Source organism: Schistocerca americana, chromosome 8 (genome assembly GCF_021461395.2).
Source record: "Schistocerca americana isolate TAMUIC-IGC-003095 chromosome 8, iqSchAmer2.1, whole genome shotgun sequence".
In the NCBI taxonomy this organism is placed as follows: Eukaryota; Metazoa; Arthropoda; class Insecta; order Orthoptera; family Acrididae; genus Schistocerca; species Schistocerca americana.
Window position 1 is genome coordinate 212,698,657 of NC_060126.1, and position 17,247 is coordinate 212,715,903.

The window sequence follows — 17,247 nt, forward strand, 5'->3', positions numbered from 1 at the left end:
TGAAATAAGACTTGCACGTGGCTGCAGAACTTCCCCGAATAGGGGCCTCCCGACCAATGAAGCCATTTGCTCATTTCCATCGAAAAGAAAGTCGCCTTCCTTCCAGAGACTCCCATTTGAGTTCCTGAAGCATCTCCGTAACAATTACGTGTTTTTCGAACCCACCGGTAACAAAAGTAGCAGCCCGCCTCTGGATTGCTACGACGTCCTCCTTTAATCTGACATGGAGGATCCCAAACACTCGAGCAGTAATCTAGACTAGGTCGCACCAGCGTCCTATAAGCGGTCTCCTCTGCTTTTTCTGAAATTCTCCCAATAAACCGAAGTCAACCATCCGTCTCCCCTACCACAGTTCTCACATGCTCGTTCCGCTTCACATCGCTTTGCAACGTTGCGCCTAGACATTTAAATGACTTGACTGTGTCAGGCATAACACTAGTAACGCATTACAAGTTTGATCTTCCTACTCATCCGAGTTATCTTACATTTTCCCACATTTAGGGCAAGCTGCTGTTCATCACACCAATTGGAAGTTTTGCTAAGTCGTCTTGTATTTCCTACAGTCACTCAACTTCAACATCCTACAGTACACCACGGCATCATCAGCAAACAATCGCAGATTGCTGCCCACTCTGTATGCCAAATCATTTACATATATACAGATCAACAGCCGTCCTATCACACTTTCCTGGGGCACTCCCGACGATACCCTTGTGTCTGATGAAAACTCGCTGTCGATTACAACATAACGGGTTCTATTATTTAAGAAATCTTCGAGCTACTCACGCGTCAATGAACTAATTCATTTACATCCTGTGAAGGGGCACCGTGTCAAATACTTTCCAGAAATCTAGAAATATGGGATCTGCCTATTGCCCTTCGACCACAGTTCGCAGTATATCATGTGAGAAAAGGGCAAGCTGAGTTTTGCACGAACGATGCTTTCTAAAACCATGCTGATTCGTGGACATTAGCTTCTCAGTGTCAAGAAAATTTAACATATTCAAAGTAAAATTCTGCCGCAAACAGAAGTTAGGGATATTGATCTGTAATTCTCTTTTACCCTTCTTGTACACTGGAGTCCCCTATGCCTCTTTTCAGTCGCTTGGGACTTTATGCTGGGCGATAGATTCACGATAAATGCAAGCTAGGATACGGGCCTTCTTCTGGTCAGGTTGCGCTATAAATTTTTTTCTCTCTTATTCTATTCAGTACCTCCTCACTAGTTGTGTGTTCTACACATCTAATGTTCAGCATTCTTATGCAGCACCACTTTTCAAAAGCTTCTATTCTCTTATTTTCTAAACAGTTTATCGTCCATGTTTCACTTCCATGCCGGCCGGGGTGGCAGTGCGGTTCTAGGCGCTGCAGTCTGGAACCGCAGGACCGCTACGGTCGCAGGTTCGAATCCTGCCTCGGGCATAGATGTGTGTGATGTCCTTAGGTTAGTTATGTTTATGTAGTTCTAAGTTCTAGGGGACTGATGACCTTAGAAGTTAAGTCCCATAGTGCTCAGAGCCATTTGAACCATTTTTTCACTTCCATACGTACCCACACTCCAACAAATACTTTCAGAAAACTTCCTGACACTTAAATCTGTATGCGATGTTAACAAATTTCTCTTCTCCAGAAACGTTTTTCTTGCCGTTGCCATTCTACATTTTACATCCTCTCTGCTTCGGCCGTCATTAGATATTTTCCTACCCAAATAGCAAAATTCATCTACTCTTTTAAGTATCTCGTTTCCTAATCGAGTTCCCTCAGCATCCCCTGACTAATTCAGCTACATTCCATTATCCTGGTTCTGTTTTTATTGATGTTGACTTACATCCTCCTTTCAAGACAATGTCCATTCTGTTCAATTGATCTTCGAAGTCCTTTGCTGCCTGTAAAAGAATTATAATGTCATCGGCAAACCTCAAAGTTTTTATTTCTTCTCTCTGGTCTTCAATTCTTACTCCAAATTTTCCTTTGGTTTTACTTGCTGCTCATTCCATGTACAAACTGAATAACATCGCTGATAGCCTACAACCGTGCTTCATTCCCTTCTCAACGACTGCTTCCCTTTCATGTCCCTCGACTCTTGCAAACTGCCGTCTAGTTTCTGTGCAAATTGTAAATAGCCTTTCGCTACCTGTATTTTACCCCTGCTACCTTCAGGATTCCAATGGGAGTTTTGTGTCGTCGTTGGCAATGTAGAGTCTTGTGCCAGGGGAAGCTGGAGAGAGGATGTTGTTTGGTGGCTGGTCTCCTTTACTACAACACAACTGCACACATGCATTAACAGGATTAGCCGGCCGGTGTGGCCGTGCGGTTCTAAGCGCTTCAGTTTGGAACCGCGTGACCGCTACGGTCGCAGGTTCGAATCCTGCCTCGGGCATGGGTGTGTGTGATGTCCTTAGGTTAGTTAGGTTTAAGTAGTTCTAAGTTCTAGGGGACTGATGACCTCAGAAGTTAAGTCCCATAGTGCTCAGAGCCATTTGAACCATCTGAACCATTAACAGGATTCTTTATTAACAAGAAAAAGAAGTTACTTATCTTTAAACTAGTCCATGTTTTACGGTACAAACTCGTCCTAATAGTCCACATTAGCCTCACTGCTGTTGAAGTACTATACACACTACTCTGGTCACTAGGTACTGGCTGACACTGAGCTAGAGACTGTGACACTGACTGAGCCTGCAACTGCGAATTACTGGCTGAAACTGTGACTGACTGGGCCCTCTGGTCCACGGCAGCGATCTAAACACTGGTGGTCAAGAGGGCGTTGGCGGCGCGTTCCTTGTGAGTCTGTCTATGGCCTCTCTTCTGATAGGCGCACTTGATTCAGCGCCTATTATCCATCTTCTTGCAACCTCTTTGTCGACAGTTGTGCTGGCGACAGCTTATGCCAACACAGGGAGTATTCTAGTCAACATTGTCAAAAACTTTCTCTAAATCTAGAAGCACTACAAATGTAGGTTTGCCTTTCCTTAACCTATCTTCTAACAGAAGTAGTATGGTCACTATTGCCTTGCATGTTCCTATATTTCTCCAGAGTCCAAACTGATCTTCCCTAAGGTCCACTTCTACCAGTTTTTCCATTTTTCTGTAACGAATTCATGTTAGTAACTTTCAAGAATGAATTATCTACTTGATAATTCAGTAATATTCACATCCGTCAGTACCTGCTTTCTTTGGAACTGGAATTATTATATTCTTCTATGAGGATATTTCGCCTGCCTGATATACTTTTGACACAACAAAAAATGGTTCAAATGGCTCTGAGCACTATGCGACTTAACTTCTGAGGTCATCAGTCGCCTAGAACTTAGAACTAATTAAACCTAACTAACCTAAGGACATCACACACATCCATGCCCAAGGCAGGATTCGAACCTGCGACCGTAGCGGTCAAGCGGTTCCAGACTGAAGCGCCTAGAAGCGCTCAGGCACACCGGCCGGCGGTCTTCAGTCCAGAGACTGGTTTGACGCAGATCTCTATGCTGCTCTATCCTGCGCAGGCTTCTTCATCTCTGAATAACTACTGCAACCTACATCCTTCTGAATCTGCTTAGTGTATACATCTCTTGGTCTCCCTCTACGATTTCTACCCCCCATGCTTCCCTCCAATACTAAATTGGTGATTCCTTGCTGCTGCAGAAAGTGTCCTACCAACCTATCACTTCTTCTAGTCGTTCTGCCACAAATTCCTCTTCTCCCCAATTCTATTCAGCACGTCCTCATTAGTTATGTGATCTACCCATCTAATCTTCAGCACTCTTCTGTAGCACCACATTTCGAAAGCTTCTATTCCGTTCTTGTCTCAACTGTTAATCGTCCATGTTTCACTTCCATACAAAGCGATTAGAAACGATTTCCTGACACTTAAATCTATACTCGAGATTAACAAGTTTCTATTTTTCATAAACGCTTTCCTTGCCATTGCCAGTCTGCATTTTATATCCTCTCCACTTCGGCCATCATCAGTTATTTAGCTCCCTAAATAGCAAAACTCATCTACTACTTTAAGTGTCTAATTTCCTACTGCAATTCCCTCAGCATCATATGATTTAATCCGACTACATACCATTATCCTCGTTTTGCTTTTGTTGATGTTCATCTTATATCCTACTTTCAAGACACTTTCCATTCCGTTCAACTGCTCTTTCAGGTTCTTTGCTGTCTCTGACAGAGTTACAATGTCATCAGGAAACCTCAAAGTTTTTATTTCTTCTCCATGGATTTTAATTATTACTGCAAACTTTTCTTTTGTTTCCTTTACTGCTTCTCAGTATACAGATTGAATAACATCGGGGATAGACTAAAGTCCTGTCTCACTCTTTTCTCAACCAGTGTTTCCCTTTCGTGCCCCTCGACTCTTATAATTGCAGTCTGGTTCAGTAAAAATTGTAAATAGCCTTTCGCTCCTTGTATTATACCCCTGCCACTTTCAGAACTTGAAAGAGAGTATTCCAGTCAACATTGTCAAAAGCTTTCTCCAAGTCTAAAAATGCTAGAAGCGTAGGTTTGCCTTTCCATGATCCATCTTGTAAGATAAGTCGTAGGGTCAGTATTTCCTCATGTGTTCCAACATTTCTACGGAATCTAAACTGATCTTCCCCGCGGTCGGCTTTTGCCAGTTTTTCCATTCGTCTGTAAAGAATTCGTATTAGTATTTTGCAGCCGGAACTTATTAAACTGATAGTTCGCTAATTTTCATACCTGTCAACATTTGCTTTCGTTGTGATTGGAATTATTATATCCTTCTTGAAGTCTGGTGGTATTCCGCCTGCCCCATACATCTTGCTGACCAGATGGTAGTTTTGGCATGGCTGGCTCTCCCAAGGCTATAAGTAGTTGTAATGTAATGTTGTCTACTCCCAGTGCAGTGTTTCGACTTAAGTCTTTCAGTGCTATGTCAAACTCTTCACGCAGTATCATACCTCCCATTTCTTCTACATCCACGTCCTCTTCCATTTCCATAATATTTCCCTCAAGTACATCGCCCTTCTATGGGCCCTCTGTGTACTCCTTCCACCTTTCTACCTTCCTTCTGTGCTTAGAACTGGTTTTTCATCCGAGCTCTTGATATCCACAGAAGTGGTTCTCTTTTCTCAAAAGGTAGGCAGTATCTATCTTACCCCTAGAGATATACAGGATGTTACAAAAAGGTACGGCCAAACTTTCAGGAAACATTCCTCACACACAAAGAAAGACAATATGTTATGTGGACATGTGTCCGGAAACGCTTACTTTCCATATTAGAGCTCATTTTATTACTTCTCTTCAAATCACATTAGTCATGGAATGGAAATACACAGCAACAGAACGTACCAGCGTGACTTCAAACACTTTGTTACAGGAAATGTTCAAAATGTCCTCCGTTAGCGAGGATACATGCATCCACCCTCCATCGCATGGAATCCCTGATGCGCTGATGCAGCCCTGGAGAATTGCCTATTGTATCACAGCCGTCCACAATACGAGCACGAAGAGTCTCTACATTTGGTACCACGGTTGCGTAGACAAGAGCTTTCAAATGCCTCCATAAATGAAAGTCAAGAGGGTTGAGGTCAGGAGAGCGTGGAGGCCATGGAATTGGTCCGTCTCTACCAATCCATTGGTCACAGAATCTGTTGTTGAGAAGCGTACGAACACTTCGACTGAAATGTGCAGGAGCTCCATCGTGCATGAACCACATGTTGTGTCGTACTTGTAAAGGAACATGTTCTAGCAGCACAGGTAGAGTATCCCGTATAAAATCATAATAACGTGCTCCATTGAGCGTAGGTGGAAGAACGTGGGGCCCCCCAAACGTTCACAGAAAATCTGTGTTGATGACGTGATTACACAATTGCGTGCGGATTCACGTCAGCCCACACGTGTTGATTGTGAAAATTTACAATTTGATCACGTTGGAATGAAGCCTCATCCGTAAAGAGAACATTTGCACTGAAATGAGGATTGACACATTCTTGGATGAACCATTCGCAGAAGTGTACCCGTGGAGGCCAATCAGCTGCTGATAGTGCCTCCACACGCTGTACATGGTACGGAAACAACTGGTTCTCCCGTAGCACTCTCCATACAGTGGCGTGGTCAACGTTACCTTGTACAGCAGCAACTTCTCTGACGCTGACATTAGGGTTATCGACAACTGCACAAAGAATTGCCTCGTCCATTGCAGGTATCCTCGTCGTTCTAGTCTTCCCCAGTCACGAGTCATAGGCTGAAATGTTCCGTGCTCCCTACGACGCCGATCAATTGCTTCGAACGTCTTCCTGTCGGGACACCTTAGTTCTGGAAATCTGTCTCGATACAAACGTACCGCGCCACGGCTATTGCACCGTGCTAATCCATACATCAAATGGGCATCTGCCAACTCCGCATTTGTAAACATTGCACTGACTGCAAAACCACGTTCGTGATGAACACTAACCTGTAGATCCTACGTACTGATGTGCTTGATGCAAGTACTGTAGAGCAATGAGTCGCATGTCAACACAAACACCGAAATCAATATTACCTTCCTTCAATTGGGCCAACTGGCGGTGAATCGAGGAAGTACAGTACATACTGACGAAACTAAAATGAGCTCTAACATGGAAATTATGCGTTTCCGGACACATGTCCAAATAACATCTTTTCTTTATTTGTGTGTGAGGAATGTTACCTGAAAGTTTGGCCGTACCTTTTTGTAACACCCTGTATGCCTCTACATCCTAAGCATCCCTGCTTAGCCATTTTGCACTTCCTGGCGATTTCATTTTTGACCTTTCTGTCTGCTTCATTTACTGCATTTTTATATTTTCTCCTTTCATGAATTAAAACTCTACCATCTGGTGAGCAAGATGTATGAAACAGGCGAAATACCCTCAGACTTCAAGAAGAATATAATAATTCCAATCCCAAAGAAAGCAGGTGTTGACAGATGTGAAAATTACCGAACTATCAGTTTAATAAGTCACGGCTGCAGAATGCTAACGCGAATTCTTGACAGACGAATGGAAAAACTAGTAGAAGCCGACCTCGCGGAAGATCAGCTTGGATTCCGTAGAAATATTGGAACACGTGAGGCAATACTGACCCTACGACTTATCTTAGAAGCTAGATTAGGGAAAGGCAAACCTATATTTCTAGCATTTGTAGACTTAGAGAAAGCTTTTGACAATGTTGACTAGAATACTCTCTTTAAATTCTGAAGGTGGTAGGGGTAAAATACAGGGAGCGAAAGGCTATTTACAATTTGTACAGAAACCAGATGGTAGTTATAAGAATCGAGGGACATGAAAGGGAAGCAGTGGTTAGGAAGGGAGTGAGACAGGGTTGTAGCCTCTCCCCGATGTTATTCAATCTGTATATTGAGCAAGCAGTGAAGGAAACAAAAGAAAAATTCGGAGTAGGTATTAAAATCCATGGAGAAGAAATAAAAACTTTGACGTTCGCCGATGACATTGTAATTCTGTCAGAGACAGCAAAGGACTTGGAGGAGCAGTTGAACGGAATGGATAGTGCCTTGAAAGGAGGATATAAGATGAACAAAAGCAAAACGAGGATAATGGAACGTAGTCAAATTAAAGCGGCTGATGCGGAGGGAATTAGGTTAGAAAATGAGACACTCAAAGTAGTAAAGGAGTTTTGCTATTTGGGGAGCAAAATAACTGATGATGGTCGAAGTAGAGAGGATATAAAATGTAGACTGGCAATGGCAAGGAAAGCGTTTCTGAAGAAGAGAAATTTGTTAACATCGAGTATAGACTTAATTCTCAGGAAGTCGTTTCTGAAAGTATTTGTATGGAGTGTAGCCATGTATGGAAGTGAAACATGGACGATAAATAGTTTAGACAGGAAGAGAATAGAAGCTTTCGAACTATGGTGCTACAGAAGAATGCTGAAGATTAGATGGGTAGATCACATAACTAATGAGGAGGTATCGAATAGGATTGGGGGGAAGAGAAGTTTGTGGCACAACTTCAGTAGAAGAAGGGATCGGTTGGTAGGATATGTTCTGAGGCTTCAAGGGATCACCAATTTAGTATTGGAGGGCAGCGTGGAGGGTAAAAATCGTAGAGGGAGACCAAGAGATGAATACACTACACAGATTCAGAAGTATGTACGTTGCAGTAGGTACTGGGAGATGAAGAAGCTTGCACAGGATAGAGTAGCTTGGAGAGCTCAGGACTGAAGACCACAACAACAACAACATGAATTAAATTCAATATCTCTTCTGTTACCCAAGGATTTCTACCAGCCCTCATCTTTTTACCTACTTCATCCGCTGCTGCCTTCACTATTGCATCTCTCAAAGCTACCCATTCCTCTTCTCACCACTACGCTGAACTATTCATTGGAGGACGTGCCCACCACCACACGTTTACTCCCACTCGCCTCAGTGAGCGTGTTGGCGATGGTGATGGCGGGGAACTCGAAATCCGAGAAAAAGGTCTCTCTTACATCCTGCTGCTCCTATGTACAGGGTGCGGCCCATAAAATCAGGGCAAATTACAATTTGAATTTCCCACCATATCGTACTTCTGCCAGAGGTCACGATTGGCGTCCTTGGAAGCCATACGCATCTAATAAACAGTCATAACCTCATAATCGCGGATATGTTGCGGACAACTGCGGAATACAACCGAAGAGCATCGATTATCGAAAGTCATCGCTCTGGGCGTTCGCCGACTGAAACAGATTCGTCGGGTACCCGATATCAGTTGTTTACGATATTGTGGCCAAGTATAATGCTTCGGAGAAGTCTGGGGAAGGTTCCGCTAATCAAAAAAAAAAAAACTTAATATCCGAAGTCATCAGTTCCCTAGACTTAGAACTACTTAAACCAAACTAAGGACATCACTCACATCCATGTCCGAGCCTGGATTCGAACCTGCGACCGTAGCAGCAGCGCGGTTCCGGTCTGAAGCGCCTAGAACCTTTCGGCCACAAAGGCCGGCTTCTGCTAATCCGGCAAGGAAAACTCATCCGAGGAAATGCGTGTCACGAACTGCGGCAGTCATCGAAAATGCTAAGGCGCTGATTTCGGAGGACCCGGGGCAATCATGGTTGAAATTAACGTCAATATTGAATGTCAGAGAGAACAATGCGTCGGATGGCAGGGGAGATACGAGCCATTTCGTCCAAAACTGGCTTTCGGATAACGTTGACATGTTCTGGTCTAAGGAATTCCGGCCCCCGAATAGCCCGGGTTTGAAGCCCCTCGACTACTAAATTTGGAGCGTAGTCGAAAGAGTTACCAGTAAGACGAAGCACCCTAATTTCGCATCTCTACGCATCGCTATCGAAGCAGCATTCGCGAATATGGGCAGCGCAGCTTTACAGAGTGAGTGCGATCGCTTCTGGACAAGATTGGAGGCGGTCACTGCAGCTGAAAGGGGTTACTCTTGATAGATATCACTAGTTATATGTAAAAGGATTTTCATTTTCATTTGAATTTTGTTTTAATAAATTTGTTTTTAAAAAAGAAGTTTCACTTGTCCGGATGTAAGCGCCGCACCCTGTATTCGCCAACGTGCTGCTGCACATACGAGAATAATGAGCCACTGCATCATCAGTGGTTCGTTGCGCACTGTAAGGTAAATAATAACCAATGTAACACATATAATGAGCAGTGAGGAACATGGAATGATGAATAATACATACATTCGAATGTGAAAGTCTTGTTCTTCTTTTCACTCTCTCTGGAGGAGGTGACTGATCCCTGTTGGCCGTTGGTGATGGTGATCGACCGACTTACGAGGACTGATCAACAACTGCTGAGACGTGTTTTTTCACATATATTTATAGCTCCATTTCAGTGTTTCATGATCTTTTTCAAAGTACCACCCCCCCCCCTCCCACTACTTGAATGTACTTTTTGTAGCGTCTGTGCCAGCCCTCGAACACATGGTGTAGGTCACTCTTTCTCAGGTCCTTGAAACCGCCTCACTTTTCCTGAGCATTGCTTCAGAGTTCTTAAATCAAATGCCCCGCAAATCTGCCTTTACTTATGGGAACAAAAAAGTCGTAAGTTGCAAGATCGGGGCTAGAAGGCGGATACGGTACACAGGTGGTGTTGAATTGGCCAGAAACAAAATGACTTTATTTGCAACGTGAGGCCGTGCATTGTCACGAGGAAGTAGGCATACATTCCGAGAAACTTCTGGCCGTTTCCTTACAATGTGCTTGTTTAATGTAGCCAATACTGATGTACAGTATGCTGCTGTAACAGCAGTGTGAACTGCATACTGGCAAATCATTCTATGACAGTTAAAAAAATGTGATCACCATTATTTTCTCCGCAGATGAAAGAACTTTTGCCTTTTTTTGGTGTTCGAGAACCTGGCGATTTCCACACTGTGATCGCTCATTTTCCTTCCGGATCATAATAATGTAGCCACGACTCGTCACTGGTGATAATCGAATCCAGAAACACGTTACCCTTATCACAAAGAGACGCAGCAACTCACTGAATGTCTCCATTCGCGCACCATTTTGTTCGGGAGTCAATAGACGTCGCTTCCGACAGGCAAAAACACGGGTCATATGGAGAGGATCATGCATAATCATAATAACATTGCCATATGAATTCTCAGCATTTCACAGAGATTACGTAATGTTATCCTCCGAGCCTCACGGACAATCCAAACAGTTGTGTTGATGTTAATTTCAGTCACAGCAGAAGTCGAAACACCAGGCCCAACATGCTTAACACAGGCAAGTCTTTGAAGTCCTTGAACCACCCAAACACTGTTGCACTAGATAATGCATCTTCACTATACACTTGCTGCAACTTTTTGGAAGTTTCATTCGTTGTATCATTTAAACTACACAGAATTTTATTGCACCGTACTCTTCCTTTTGCATCACCTCCATTGTTTGGTATGCGAAATGCAAAGAGCGCCTACAAAAATAAAACATTACTGCCAACCTACTGATACGAGATTGCTGCTGCCTATGGACATTATACACAAAAACCCGCTCTTTTCAAATTATCGTGGCACAAATAGGAAACTATCATGGAAGCTACAGGAAAACATCATTCTCAGTCTTTGTTGACCAGCCCTCGTACACTGCATGGAGGAAGAGTCCATTTTATGATAGGGATACCCATACCGCTAAGAGTGTTGGTGGTGGGGAGAGGGGGGAGGGAACCTGCAACAATAGCACATCTCCCCTCTTCGGGCTAGAGGAATAGGGGAGAGGAGGCCGCCATTTTGTAGGTAAGAAATTATGGTAATTAAGATTAGTCTCGAAGCATTTGGTCAAAAATTAGACTTGCATAAACATAAGAGCGTACATATGTAGTTTATTTAAGTAAACATAACAAGTGATCAATTTTTGCATAAAGGTGGTAGGCCAAGTGACTGGTTTGTTTGCATAAGGAGTGGGACCGGCTCTGCTATGCTACTTCAGTCTAATTCATTGCTCCTAGAAACATGAAATTTGGAGGGAACTTTCATTATGTACCTTATACACCATTCAAAATTCAACTCCACGGGGGGTATATATGGTATGAACTGCATAATTAAAAGTTCAGTCTACTGTTGGCGCCGCGGAAATTTATCGACAATAAGGGTAGCATTAGGTTCACTCAAACGAAAATAATTGACGTAGCAACGGATGCAGACAGCGAGTCGTAACGAAACAAGAAAAGCCAATCTCCCCCGTACTAATCAACATTGTTCACAAAGACTTGTTCTGAAACGTCTAACATAGAAACTGATAGTTACATACACAAGTGAAGTGAAGTTGATGATGATACTGTGTGTGTTTTTGTCCGATTGGCATCCTGTAACTTCTAAGGAATCTCCTTCCTTGTGATCAGAAGACTTCAAGCATCAGATACAGAGACAGGGAGAGAAGCAGATGGCGGTGTAGACCTCTTAACGTCCACGTTTCTGAAGTAAACCGCTTTCAGCTGCATGTGAACGTTTACAGGAATATGGCTGGTTCTGTGACTTCACATCACATCGTCAGTTGTACATCCACAAGATAATAAACGTACAATCAACATTATGACAAAATATGCTCATTCCAATAATACATGCTCTATGACAAGCAATATAACATACGCATCAGTAAAAACACTTAAGCCCTGGTACGGGAAGGGGTGAGACTCAAACTTGTCAAAACAGAATAATGTTACCCGCAACAAGCAGAGCGTCATAGTTCACATTAATCAGTTGAAAAACTGGCATGTTAAAAGTGCGTTTACCTGCAATGAAAGGGCAAAATAAGAAAGAAAGAAAAGGTAAAAGCCCCAGCTAGCAACACTGAAAGGCAATGGTTAAGAAAACTCACTTCATATTATGAAGCGGCGGACAGTAACCCTCCAAGCGCCTCACCTCTAATCATTGTGCTCCTTTTTGTCACTGAGAGCACTACTGCCACCATACACGTAGCGGGGAAAATTACAAACATTTTCGCTCGTATCCAATATCTTGTGGATGATAGAGGCCCCTGTTACACATTATCACCACTTTAACTATAAAATACTTCCGGTTGTGTTCCTGTAAAAGTTCACATACAACTGAAAGTGGTTTAACTAAGGTACAAGAATTACATCAGCTGTGTTTTCCCTCAACAGAAAACTATTTGTCACTTAACGTCTGACGTTACCGATGATAACGCAACTACAGCTGAGTTACTAAACATGGTGCTCCGTAATTCATTCATCAAAGAAGACGATGTAAATATTCCAGAATTCAAATCAAGGACAACTGCAAACACGAGAAACTTAGAAGTCGATATCCTCGGTATAATGAACCAATTTAAAGCAAATAATAAAGACAAGTCTTGCAGTCGACTTGTATACCAATTACGTCCTTTTCACAATACGCTGATATAATAGCTCCATACGTAGCAAACATATACAACCACTCGCTCAACGAAATATCTATACCTAAAGACTGGAAAGTTGCACAGATTACATTAATTATAGACCTGTTTCACTGGTGTCGATTTACAGTAGTATTGTTGGACGTATACTGTTTATCTCGAAGAAAAAATTCTGTTGACAAGTAGCCAGTTTGGATTTAGAAAATATCGTTCTATTGAAACACAACAAACTCTTTATTCTCACCAAGTAATGAGTGCTATCGGCAGGGGATCGCAAATTGATTCCATTTTTCCAGATTCCCAGAAAGCATTTGACACCGTTCTTCACGTCCGCTCCCGGTAGCTGAGTGGTGCCGCCACGGTAGCTCAGAGTGTTCTGTCAGAGGGTTAGCTACCCTCATTAATACAAAAAAAACTGAGTGAACTGATCAACGAAAAACCTGAACGGGTATCATCGGACGTCCGCCCTGAACAAATTCAACGAACAATATAGAGCAAAAATGAGATTTGAAAAAAAAAAAAAAAGTGGTCAGCGCGACAGAATGTCAATCATAAGGACCCGGATTCGATTCCCGGCTGGGTCAGAGATTTTCTCCGCTCAGAGACTGGGTGTCGTGTTGTCCTAATCATCATCAGTTCATCCCCATCAACACGCAAGTCGCCGAAGTTCCGTCAACGAAAGACTCGCACCGGGTGAACGGTCTGCCCGACAGGAGGCCCTAGTCACACAACAATTGCATTTTACCGTTCTTCACAAGCAGCTTTTAATCAAACTGCGTGTCTATGGAGTATCAGTCGTCTTACTTCGTGATGTCCTGTTAGAAAGGTTACAGTTCGTAGTAACTGACGGAAAGTCGTCGACTAAAACAGAAGTGATATCTAGCGTTCCCTAAGTAAATGTCGGAGACCTTCTTCCGTTCTTAATCTATATAAACTGTTTAGGAGACAGTCTGGGCAGCCCTCTCAGATTGTTTACAGATGAGGTTGTCATTTATTGCATAGTGAAATCATGAAAAGATCAAAACCAATTACGCAATGATTTTGACAAGATACTTCTAGACTGCGAAAAAAGAGAATTGACCATAAATAATGAAACCTGTGAGATCGTCTACATGAGTAGTATAAGGAATCCCTTAAATTTAGGTCACACGGTAAATCGCACAAATCTAAAGGCTATCAGTTCATCTAAATACCTGATGATTACAATTACGAATAATTTAAACTGGAACGACCATACAAAAAATATTGTGGAAAAGGTGAAGCAAAAACTGCGTTTTGTTGGCGGGACACTTACAAGGGGAGGCCGCCAATTGTGAAATTCAGATTCGATTCATACTGCGCATAATAAAAGCTCATGACCAGAGGTGTAATGTGGCAAAGCACCAAGATGCACTTCTCAGCCATTGTCGAGAAAATCGACAGTTAAAAGAAACCGTTGCGGTGAAATACTCTCTACGATTAACAGCTTTCTACAGCGTCGTGGCGCAGAGGTAAGATCTCGGGTTAGTAATCCGAAGGTCGCCGGATCGAAACTCGCGCAATGCAATTTTTTTTTATTATTAGTTTTTTGTAATTTATATATATATATATATATATATATATATACTATTAATGAATTGCTTATGCATGTTGGTGAAGGCGGATCGCTCTCCAATTGTACCGCCTCCATTTTTCCGTTTGTTTAACAGGGTGTACCAAAGCTCTCCCGTCCGCACTGATTTTCGACGATGTTATAAGTTGCGCTAGGGACCGCATCTACCTTCTTTCGAAGTTAGCAGGCAACTACGTTGTTATGCGGCGGCTCGTTTCGGCCCATTCAACATCTGTCCTTCAAGTGTAACGAGCGAGTAACGTAGTTTATATTTCATACCTGCCACAGCGAATTTGTGTTCGTGGGGGCTCTATTCTAATTCGAACGTTTGACTTACGCTGTACGTATTCGTTTCGGAATATCGTTTCAACGTCTTCCGTTAACTGTACGTGGTTAACATTATGAAGACAATTAATAACATTTGTGGAATACAACTTTGTTTGCGGAAAACATAATGATGTTTGAAGTCGCCAGTTTTTCCACGACAAACGACTTTCAACAACTTATTATATGCATAATTGTTGCAACTGATTGCGGGGAACTATATATATATATATATATATATATATATATATATATATATATATATATATATATATATATACATTTGAATTACAAAAAACAAATACTAAAAAAACGTTGCATGGTGCGAGATTCGATCCGGCGACCTTCGGATTACGAACCCGAGCGCTTACCGCTGCACCACGACGCTGTAGAAAATTATTAATCGTAGTGGGTATTTCACCACAACGGTTTCTTTTAACTGTCGATTTTCTCGACAACGGTTGAGAAGTGCATCTTGGTGCTTTGCCACCTTACACCTCTGGCCATGAGCTTTTATTATGCGCAATATGAATCGAATCCGAATTTCACAATTGGCGGCCTCCCCTTGTTAGAAATGCGACAGGTGTACTAAACAGCTTCACCATACATATACAGTTGCATACATATACAAAAACAGTCTGTCTTCTTCAGGAGTATTGTTGCACGGTATGGAATCCTTATGAGATAAGATCATCGAAAAAGTTGAAAGAAAGAGCAGCTCGTTTTGTATTTTCACGAAATAGGGTAGAGAGTGTCATGGATATTAACACGAGTTGGAGTGTTTATCACGACAACAAAGAAGACGTTTTACGTTGACGAGATTTTTTTCCGAAATTTCAAACACCAACTTTTTCCTCCGAATACGAAAATGTTTTGTTGACGCTTACCTACGTAGGGAGAAACGATCATCGCAATAAAGTGAGAGAGAACGAAGCTCGCACGGAAATAGTATGAGTTTGTTTTTCCCACGCGGTGTTCGGGATTGTAACGGAAGAGAAATAGTCTGAAGATGGTTCGATAAACCCTTCACTAGGCACTTCAGTGTAAATTGGAGAGTAGTCTTGTAGATAAATTCTTGCTTCTACACTTGCGCTTCGCATACACAGCACCAAACGGCTAAAATATTCAACCGGCCACCCAATTCCAGTTGGAGGTTGCCTATTTAACGGCTCTCAGAAGTAAAAAAAATTGATTTTCAGTATTTCATATAATTATTGATAGAATTTATAAATTTAAAATGCTATTCACGTATACCACTGGAGGAATGTGCAAAATTACGTCATTTCGCGACACATAATTCAGCATACACGACGTCAAAAACAATGCGATGTCTGAAAAACTAGCTGTTCTTAAAACGGAGCATAAATCTTCAATTATTTAAAGAACTGTGGTGTCGGAGGGAATGGTGAGGAGTGGGGAGGGGAGCTACTGGCAATTTCTAAACAAATATGGGCTCCTTTTTCCGATTTTCTCTTCATGATTCATGATATACTATTTACTCCAGCAGCCAGCACCCATGAAAAGAGCGACGGTTCGTATACGTCCTTCCTTAACTTCCTTGGAATGCACGGGCCTGCATTTATCATGAGTAATCTCGTTTCTGCTGATATTCCTTTACCATTTATCAGCTCAATGTGTACTTCAAAGTCCTGCTAGAAACATTTTAAGGTTAGAATGACTTGAATACTCGTAAATAATCAAATCTCATTTTTTTCAATTTATGGTGAAACGGCCAGCCGAATACCAGAGGAAGTACATATCCGCTATAGTATACTTTCTAAGTTTCTCAAGGGTAGTAACGCAACAGTTGCTACTAAAAACAACTGTGATGTATAGCCAAGCGGATTAGACGTTCTTAAATGCCTGAATGGCTTTTCTAAGTTTAAATCCGGTAATTCTGATCTTTCCGACTCTTATCAATCAGGAAGTCCAACAACTGTTAGTGACATATTGAGGGTGGAAATGGAAGCAAATCCGTGTCGGACAATGGAAGAACTTTAAAACACTTTCGACCATGCAAGAATATTCGCAGCAGATCGATAAAGACAAACAAAGCTAACCGATCCACCACATGCAACTCATTGCAATACAGAAGCGTTTTTTTAACGCTTGATCACTTCACTCCACATGAAAAATGAATCCTCTATGGTAATCCAAAACGCAACAGGTACCGTCTCTCTCCGAATGAATCGTCACGAAGCACAGCTAAGCTATGTTTACATCCCAAAACGGCGCTTTTGTATGTTTGGGGGAGTATTCTCGGGTTCGTTCATTTTGGGCAGCTGAAACCTGGACAAACTGTTAATGCAGACCTTTACTATGAATTACTGGATTTAGTAAACATAGCTTTAACTGAAAATTGACCAGCGATTGTCAACGGAAAAAGCGTTATTCTGCAACACTACAACGTAGTATCGCACTGCGGAAGACGAACGCCTAAAAAGAAAATCATTACACTGGAGTTGGACGTATGACCTCACCAACCATATTCGCCCGATACTGCGCCTTCGGTTTTC